This window comes from Gossypium hirsutum, chromosome D07 (assembly GCF_007990345.1).
Source record: "Gossypium hirsutum isolate 1008001.06 chromosome D07, Gossypium_hirsutum_v2.1, whole genome shotgun sequence".
Taxonomy (NCBI): Eukaryota; Viridiplantae; Streptophyta; class Magnoliopsida; order Malvales; family Malvaceae; genus Gossypium; species Gossypium hirsutum.
This window is the reverse complement of record NC_053443.1, coordinates 23608164-23618609: the sequence shown is the minus strand read 5'-3', so window position 1 is coordinate 23618609 and position 10446 is coordinate 23608164. Positions and strand designations below refer to the sequence as shown.

At 33.3% G+C, this 10446-nt stretch overlaps 1 non-coding gene across 1 annotated transcript; it reads left to right on the top strand.

Annotated features, from left to right (window-relative positions):
* The first annotated feature begins 1422 nt into the window (after positions 1-1422).
* Positions 1423-1529, top strand: LOC121219692 (small nucleolar RNA R71). Its single transcript, XR_005916583.1, has one exon. It is a non-coding gene; the product is annotated as a small nucleolar RNA R71 (small nucleolar RNA).
* The last annotated feature ends 8917 nt before the right edge of the window (positions 1530-10446 follow it).

The window sequence follows — 10446 nt, the reverse complement described above, 5'->3', positions numbered from 1 at the left end:
TTAAAGTCAAGTACTACAAAATCTGCAGGAATAATAAAGTTTCGCACCTTGACTAACACATCTTCTAGTATACCCTTCGGGTGTACTGAAGACCTGTTAGCAATAGTAATGTTATTTTAGTTTCTTTAAGATTCCCTAACCCGAGCTTTTCAAAAATTGATAAGGGTATTAAGTTAATACTAGCTCCTAAATCACACAGGGCTTTATTAAAGTAAATATTCCCTATTTATATGGGAATGGTAAAACTACCCGGGGCTTTTCACTTTTCGCGGTACTTGGTTGGAAATTATTACACTACAAGAGGCATTTAAATTAACCTGTTTTCCTACCTTTATTTTCTTATGCCTTGTCATCATATCCTTTAAAAACTTGGCGTACTTAAGGACCTTCTTAATTAACTCGATCAAGGGTAGGTTAATATTTAAGCTTTAAAACAAATTCAAAAAACTTACAAATTCATCCTCGTCTTGTTTTTGTCTTTCTTCTAATCGTGACGAGAATGAGACCTTTGTGATTTCGACATCTTTAAGTGTATTTTTTCCTGTCTCAACCATTGGTGCATTCTCCTCTTCTGGTTTAGGTCCATTTTCTTCTTCTAGGAAGTTATCTTGAGGTTTATCAATATTATCCACATTTACCTCTGGGGTAGGTATTTCTAGGCTACACAATTACCTCTGGGTAGGTATTTCTCCTTCTGTCCATGGATTATCCTCCATATTGCTAGGAATACCTGTTCCAATTTCTCTTTTAATGTCACCCATCATGCTCTCCAATTGGCTAATTTTATCTTCAAGCTTAGTCAATGTTTTTGTTAAGTTAGTGTGCTCATATTGCATCTGCTTGACATCTGTTCTGATTGTCTGCATTTCTCCTTCAATTCTATCTAGACGTTGACCATATGTAGTATGGTCGCTTGGGTTGGTTCTATCCTGAGGTTTCTACAAGTAAGAAGGTTGATAATTAGTATTTTTAACTTGATTTAAACTGTTACCTCCCTCTTGTTTTCCTCCACATCTCCAATTTGGGTGATCTCTCTAGTTGGGATTGTATGTATTTGAATAAGGGTTTCCACCCCTATTCTCGATGTAATTTATATCACCAGCAGGACTATTGATATAATGGAAAAATGGCTTGTCTCCTTCATGCATAGACGGTGTAGAAGCAGATTCGATATAGTTGAGTCTATCCACTGTTTGTTGATACTTATCATCCTCTTGAATAGCTTTGACCGTAACGAGTTTCTGACCATATGTGAATTGTTCAGTCAACCATTGACAGGAGTTTAATGCCATATTTTCAATAATTTTTTATGTGTCCTCGTATGTCCTATTCATAAGGGCTCCTTCTGTTGCTCAGTCTAATCCAATCATGTGCTGGCATCCAAACCATTATAAAATATTTTGCAATCTCATCCACTAAGGAAATCCGTTGTGCTGGCATTTTTGAATTAACATCTTGAAACGTTCCCACACCTCATAAAAACTTTCTCCCTTCATTTTTCTAGAGACAACGATCTCTTTTCTTAGTTGGACTGTTTTATTGATTGGGAAAGACTTATATAAGAAGTTTCTAGTGAGTTTATCCCATGTCGTGATAGACCCTGGTGCTTGCGAGTCTAACAAAAAAAAGCGTTTTGAATCAAATAAAAGGGGAACAACCGAAGACAAATAGAGTCATCAGTGACCCAGTTATAATTATAAGTGCCATAGAGTTGAAGAAAACATTCCAAATGTTGATTAGGGTGCTCTATTAGAGTGCCCCTAAATTGCAGATTATTTTGGATCTTTGTATCATCGCCAGTTTGATCTCGAAATTATTAGTTGTAATTGCCGGTCTTGCTATACTTTTATGAACCATGTTTAGACTTTGTAAGGCATAGTCCCTTGAAGTTCTTTCATTTCGAGCCATATGCATGTTTGCGGGTATGTTCCTCATTAGTAACCAACAAGTTCTTCTGTAGCCATCTTCATTGGTATGTCGCGACACCCTCGGCCTGTGTTGCAACATTGAAGGCAGTTTGTCACTTTCTCTATTCTATTCTCTATGTCGTGACATTGGATCTCCCATGTTGCGATATAGCGTTCATTATTGACCCAAAATGCCCTCTAATAGTCTCCTGCACACTCACAAAGTATGTTAGCACTCTCTTAGGACTCATTCGGCCCTTAAGGTTAATAAAAGACTTGATGTGCACATTTTATTGAATGTAAAAAAAACTAAAGAAACTGAATTAAAAACATAACAAAAATGTTTGTATTCAAGCTCTTTAAATGTGAAAACTAGTTTAATCTGCTACACCGAATTACGACAAATCAGACTAAATTATAAATAATGCAAAATATAAAACTACTAAATACGATAATAAGAAGCGGTTGGTCAATTTCAATGTTGTTGATTAACCATTAAATTAGGGATCTAAATCACTCACACTTCCAGATTGGCTCAATTTTACGTCTCAATCTTATCTTTACCAATTTAAACAAATTAGTCTAGTTTGTCACTCGACCTCACCTGCTAACTGCTAGATTTGGTGCCCTGAGTGTAGTATTTTTGTCTAAGTACACTTGTAATTTTTTCGAACATATTGGTCAATAAAATTATTCATAAATTACATTAATACTTTGTATATTGTCCTCACATGGTTTTTTCACGCAAAGAAAAATGGAAGCAAATGTTGCTCATTGGTTGTCTAATGTTTAATTAATACTAAGCGATATTCTGTGGTCGGATCATAGAATGGAAAGACAACTTGTATTAGTAGACATACCTAAACATGTCCTAAGTCTAATAAGAAATGAGCAAACTAGTTGCAAAACTAATATGTCGTCTATCAAGTCCAATTGGGGAGATACCTTGTCTTGGGCATCGGAGCGGATGACTCCCAGAAGATAGGTATAGAGATGCGACTGACTAGACTGACAGTACATCAGACAGGACCCAAGCAAAATAGATCCTAAATTTGCTTATGAATTTATTCACTTGTAACATTTATATTGTGGCATACTTAAATCCTGAGTGGATGGTGGGCTATATATGTGTGACTCGTACACTTTGATGTAAGTAAAAGCCTAAAATCAAATATATAAGGAACCAAAAGCTGGTGCGTTGGGTGTACAAATTTTATAGTATGTAGCGTCATTCACAACAGTGGAATTTATATCCCAAAACATGCATAATGATATCCTCTCATTGGCATTACATCGTTGATAAAAAATAAACGTGGTCACGAGTCATCCATCTTTGTGATAGATGACTTGATCACTATTAGATAGTGATTGACTTTTCATGAAGGAAGATGTAATTGCGACCATGAGATAAAATAGGATCATATTAGGAGAATGTATATTATCCCAAAGAGATCAATGATATCCTATGAGGGTAACATACTCATGATAAGGTCATTGGATGGGCACTTAGTAGTTTCTTTCACAATGGTATGTCGTTGAGGAGAGCTCAGTCACAATACTATAGTGGAATGACTTCGTGCCTAAATGAGTTTATAATTAATAGGCGAAAAGTCAAAACTTAATTATAAATCATTTGAGCCTCAACTACATATGTCCAATCAGTCATTTCGCTAACTTTTTGAAACTAGAAATCAACTGCGTGTTTGAATAGAAATGAACAGAATGAATAGAAAAAGAGAAAAGAGAAACATTCAGGAATGATTGTGGTTTTCTCCGAAATGGAGAAATGGAATCATTTGGAATGAAAGTAGGTTTCTAAAAATGGAAATGGGAATGAAAATGGAAACTTCCAATCGTATATAAGATTACTGAAAAAAATTATGGAAGAATGAGTTTATGTTTTTGAACTGTTTTGAACCCCAAAAATGAAAATAAATCATTTGGTCATAGTGAACATGTTGAGTTGTAACATATTGAATGAATTTTCTCAAAATTTTATTAGGGGTAAAACCATCAAAATTTTAACGAGGTAAAATTTTCAAAATTTTACTAGGGTAAAATTAGGGTGAGAAAATTTTTTAATATGTAGATATTAAAGTTTATTTTGGGAAATAGAATAGTTGAATCAGGTTGAATCACATTACAGTGTACTAGGTCAAAAAGACCCAGGAAGTACTCGTAATTGGACCCGACGTGAGAGAGGCTCAAAACCCTTCATGTAAGAATATGGGACAGAAAAACCATAGTATAATTAACTAGGGTTGCTGCCGCTATATCCTAGATAAGCTAGGATATTTTTTTCTAGTGGAATTAAACTTCTACGACTCTACAAGGGTTCTACCTTCTCTTCCTATAAATAGATTACACCTACAAAGCTATTTAGAAAACTTTTGAGACATTGTTATTTTGCCGAAAAAATAGAGACCTTTTTCTCAACTTATAAACATTTTTTTCAGTATAACAATTTTACCTGTTCAACCCGAAAAGGAAAACTTTGTCTAGTTCTGTGTTTTGGTTCAATTGGTTCAAGCCAACACTTAAAGCAATTTGTGGTACGAGAATAGCAGAGAAGATCATTTGGTTGAAATTAGAAAAATATCAAGAATCCGCTTATCTAAAAACACAGGTACGAATTCGGTTAGGTTTTATTGATATAAATATCACAAACCGAGTTGGTCTTCAAAATTTTAATTTTTCGCTGTCCAAGAAAACCATTTTCAAACAAGATTTTTTCCAATAATTGATATCATAGCCAGGTTTGTGCTATGTATAGGGTGTAAACCAAGACCAAACCTCTCTCTCTATCTTATTTGATTAATATTTGACAATATGTGGCATTCTTGTAATTATTTGAATGTTTAGGGGAATGTATGTAAATGAATGAAATATTATATATTTATTATATAATTATTATTTTTTTCCAAGGTTGTGGATCATAAAAAATAGACTGTCGACTATCATCTCCACGTAGGATTATGTTTATTTATAGAATTCTTGGGAGCTGAGAATGAACATAAGACATAAATGTAAATTTTCCAAAATGTAGTCCATGTCGAGGAGAAGATGGAGCGATAATTGTCGAAGACACAAGGAATGCCTTGTGATGAAAAACTTTATAATTTTTGTTTTTCATTTATTTTCTAGAAATAGGACCATGGAAACCTTTGCTGACAATTTTATTTTATTAATCATCCCTTCATATATCTGTTTAATAATTATTTATGATATAATTTTGATATATATGTATGATATGATCCACAATTGATCTATCAAAGATAAGTGTGGTAATGAGAAAATACATGTGTTGTATTGTTCCATTCATTTCTTTAGGTTATTTGATTACTGTGAGAAGTGTGGTAATGAGAAGGGGCATGTCTAGGATTGGATCTAACAATGAAAGACTTGGTTTTTAAGTGGTCAAAGATGAATCACCTCCCTTTCCTGGGAACCTATCTGGTCACTTATTCGGTTTTTCCCTTAAAAGAAAAACTGTTGAGAATCAAAATTGTTTGATTTACTCTTGTGAATAATTAAATATGAATATTATAAAATTGCCATAGCATGTCATGCATACACGAGATAAGCATGCCATATAGTTTAGGAAAGAATGCTAATTGTACTTGTTATGCATATATTGATCATACATGACAGAAATTGGAAATTAAAAACCTTGTATGTTTTCAAAATATTGAGTAAGGGAAGGTCCCTAAACAAGACCTACGACCTCCATCAATGGTCTCTTGTGATAGCATGAAATGGATTTGCCCTAAGGTAGACGTTGTCATGTGGATTTCACTGAGGAGACTTACTGAAAGTAAGCATAATTTTATTATGATCATATAATAGTTGGACTAACCCTTGTGGTAGGCATTATCATGTGATAGGTCAAGAAATTATATCTTGAAAAGAGGACAACTAGTCAAACCATGTTACTCGGTGAGATTGTCCCATAATGACTCATTCGTGGTGCATGATGCGATAGGTGTTGAGTTGATGATTATACACTCAAGATCTTCTAGTTAAGTAACTCCCCACAGAGCTCAACTTAAGTTAGAATGATGGCCAAACGTTACACAATTAGGTTCATATACTAATTGGATTGAAATCCATGTTCTTACTAGTTGATCATGGTCACCTCAAGGTGGCTTGCTTCAATGGGTGTAGGAATTATTAATGCAACAACTTATAAATGTTTTCAAGGTTTAATGTAAGATGTATGCATCATCTTAATACATATTGTAATGTTGCAAAACATTTTCAAATATTTTTTAATAAAAATATATTAATATATGAATGTTTTATTTTCAGTTCGAAAATGAAAAAGGAATGGAAAAGGAACCTGATAATTTTCCTGAGCTGTGAGAAACTTAAAACAGTTCTTTATAATAAGTTTACACCAGCCACTCAAGCTAAGGCTAGAAACGCTAAAAGAGTTTGATGAGATAGCTCATTGCTATATAATGGAAAGCGTGACCAGTAATTTGTATAAGAAAATAGAGAGCTATAAGATTGCTAAAACAATTCTATATAAGCTAGAAGACATGTTCGAAGGCCAAGCTGCCTTGGTTCGATAATCTGGCATAACTAGCTTGATGAATGCCCAACAAAAGCCTGACACTCTAGTCAATAAGGTAAATCTGGATTAGAACACTCAAATTGAGATAGCTTTCAAAATCTTGTCAAAGGACTTTGTTGGTTTTTAGGTCGCCTATAACCTTGGTAACAACTCATGAAGGAGTTACAATCCTATGAGTTGATGTTGAATAGTGATCAACCAGTCCGAAAAGCAGAAGTAAATATAGTCATCGCTTCTTCCTTAAAAGGGAAGGGAAAGCACACTAAGAAAAGCAAGGCTAAGGTTTTTAGGCCACCACAAGTGGAAAGGAAGAGAACCAGAAAGCCTAAAGACTTATCTAAGTCTAAATGCTTCTTCTACAGCAAGAAAGGGAACTTCAAGGCAAACTGTAAATAATGGAAGGAATACCTTGCTACCAAAGGCAAATGTATGGAACTCTTTATGATAGAAGCTTGATTATTGAAAGATTCAATAGACCACTGGGTCATTGATTCTATAGCCACTAATCATGTTTGTGTTTTTCTACAAGGGTTCGAGGAGACAAAAGATCTTAGAGATAAGAGCTTATCATTGCAGACGGGAATGAGAGAAGTCTGGTAGCTGAAGTAGTAGGATATGTACATATTTATTTTGATAATTTTAAGAAGATTATTTTAAGATACATTTCATATGTACCAAGTTTCAAAAGAAACTTAATTTTCATTGCATGTTTATATAAAGACGATTTGACCGTGACTTTTAATAATGGAATTGCAATCTTTAGAAATCACAATCTTACCTGTAATGGATTGATGTCAAATAATCTTTATTTTATCAAGCCAAAGATGTACACACTACTTGAGATTGAAATATCAAATAAAAGACTTAAAACATCTAACTCTAATGAGGTGTATCTTTAACATTCGAGACTTGGTTGTATTAACCGAGAAAGAATCACTAGACTTGTGAAAGATGACATCTTAAGTTCACTTAAAGAAGTTGATCTTCCAGAATGTGAATCTTGCATGGAAGGTAAGATTACTAAGCAATCTTTTAATGCAAAAGGAAGGAGGGTCGGAAAATCTCTAGAACTTGTGCATACTAACATATGTAGCCCCATGAGCATTAGTGCAAGAGGTGGTTCCGAGTATTATGTCACATTTATTGATGAATATTCCAGATATGTGTATGTATACTCGATGCACCAGAAGAGTGAAACCATTGATAAATTCAAAGAGTTTCATGCGGAAGTGGAGAAACAACTAGTTTTACCCATAAAAGAACTTCGGTTTGATCGAGGTGGGGAATATTTATCAGATGAGTTCTTATGGTACCTCATAGATAATGAGATTTTATCTTAGTTAACCGCGTCACCGTGTAGAAGTTTTAAAGGTTTCATGATCCTCATTTTTTTTGCATTAAAAGATTGCTTGGTCATCTTACCTTCCAAGCAAGATTCAAATTGTGGAAGATTAACTTTTTTAAGTGAATTAACAGGGCCATCTTTCACAAGTCTAGTGATTCTTTCTTGGTTAATATGATCAAGTCTCAATTGCCAAAGGTACGACTCATCAGAGTGCGAAGTTTTAAGTATTTTATTTGAAATTTTAATTTCAAGGTGTCTACATTTTTGGTTTGATAAAATAGATATTGTTTGACATTCATCCATTACAGAAAAGTTTATGATTTCTAAATATTGCAATACTATTATTAAAAGTCACGGTCAAGTTATCTTTAAGTAAACATGCAATAGAAATCAATTTTGTTTTGAAACTTGGTACATAGAAAACGTTTTTTTTTAAATAATATTTCTAAAATTATCAAAATAAAAATGTACATCTCTCACTACTTTAGCTGTCATAGTTGCCTCATTTTCGGTCTGCAATGATAGACTCTTATCTCTAATATCTTTCATTTCCTCGAACCTTTATAAAGAAACGCAAACATGATTAATGGCTCCAGAATCAATAACCTAGTGGTCTATTGAATCTTCCATAAAGACTTTCATACATTTTCCTTTAGTGGCTAGGTAATCTTTCCAGTCTTTCACAGTTTACCTTGAAGTGTCATTCCTTACCCCAAAAGAAACATTTAGAATTGAATAAGTATTTAGGCTTTTTAGTTCTCATTTTTTCCACTTGAGGTGGCCAAAATACCTTAGCCTTGTTTCTTTTAATGTGTTTTCCCTTCCCTTTAGCGGAAGAAGCAACTACTAAGATTGCTTCTGTTTTTCGAACTGATTGAAAACCATTCAAGGAACTGATTGTAATTCCTTCATGAGTTGTGTAAGCATCAGATTCTTGTTCCCAAGGTTATATTCAACCCTAAATCCCTCAAAATCTTGGACAAGATTTTGAACACCATCTTTATTTGTGTGTTCTATTCTAGATTGGCCTCATTATCCGTAGTATCAAAAAAGTATCCCATAAGAGTAATCATATGGTCTTTGTTCAGGGTGTCAAGCTTTTACTCAACATTTATCAAACTAGTGATAGTTGATTGTCGAGTCAAGGTAGCTTGGCTTTCGAACATGTCCTCTAGTTTGTCTAAAATACCTTTGGTACTGTTACAACTCTCGAGTTGCTTATAAAAGGTGTTGGTCACACTTGCCAACATATAGCAACGAGCTATCTCATCAGACCCCTGCTAACGTTTTCTAGCCTCAGCTTGAGTGGCTAGAGGGAATTTATTATCAATGACTTTTTTTAGTTTTTCACCACTCAAGACAATCATTAAGTTCCTTTTCGATTTCTTATAGTTATTTCTGTTCGGTTTGTTCTCAATGAGTATGTTTAATAGAGTAGGTGTCATTTTTTAACAGAAAATAAAATATTCATTCATTAATATCTTAATATGCATTAAGATGATGCATGCGTCTTACAGTAAATCTTGAAAAAATTTGTAAATCATTACAATGATAATTCCTACATCTATTGAATTAAGTCACTGTAAGGTAATCTCAATCAACTAGTGAATTTTTTTTAAATGAGCCAGTTTATGATATTTATAGTAATAAACTCTTTATTGAAATCACACCTATTTTATCTGCTAGACGAATCATTGTCGTCCCTAGCTTTCAATCGAATGACCTTCTTCGCTATTCTCGTACCATAAGCTGCTTCAAGTGTGGGCCCAAACGATTCAAATCAAACACCAAGCCAAATATAGTTTTATTTAATTTTAATTTGAAAGTAATATCTCTCTCAATAGAAACTGATATTCTGGAAAATAAAATTTTTATTTAGAGAATAAAACTCTTACTATTTTTGGGTAGAATATATATATATATCTTAAACTTCTGTTTTTATCCCTATTGGTTCCATCTATATATAGGGAGAAATGGTGACAACATAGCTGAATTGTAGAAGTCTATTTCAAATAGAAAAACGAATTCCTAGTCTAACTAAGAGTATAAGGGCGACAAACCTAGTTAATTATACTAGGGATTGCCATCCCAAGCATTATCATGAGGGTATTTTCGACCTCTTCTATATTGGGTCAAATTACAAGTTCTTCATGGGCTTTTAACCTATTACTTTATAATTTAATCCAACCCGATTTTTGTTTTTCTATTTCTCAAAATAAAAATATTAAATTATTTAATTTCCCAATTAAATAATTTTCTCAACCCAATTCTAATTTCGTTAAAATTATGATGGCTTTACCATAAAAGAATCTATGAGAAAACATATTTAATATTTCTATATTCAGTGGATTCACTATGACCAAATGATTTATTTACATTTTCGAATTTCATTTAATTCGAAAACCATAAATTCATTTCCAAGTCATTTTTATTTTGGAGAAAACCACATTCATTTCCAAATGTTTCTCATTTCTTTATTTTTACCATTTCGATCCATATTTGATCATTTGATTCAACATGCAATTCATTTCTGCTTTCAACGAGCTAGCGGAGGGACCGATTGGACATATGTGATTAGGGCACAAATGATTTATAATTAAGTTCCAACTTTTTACTTA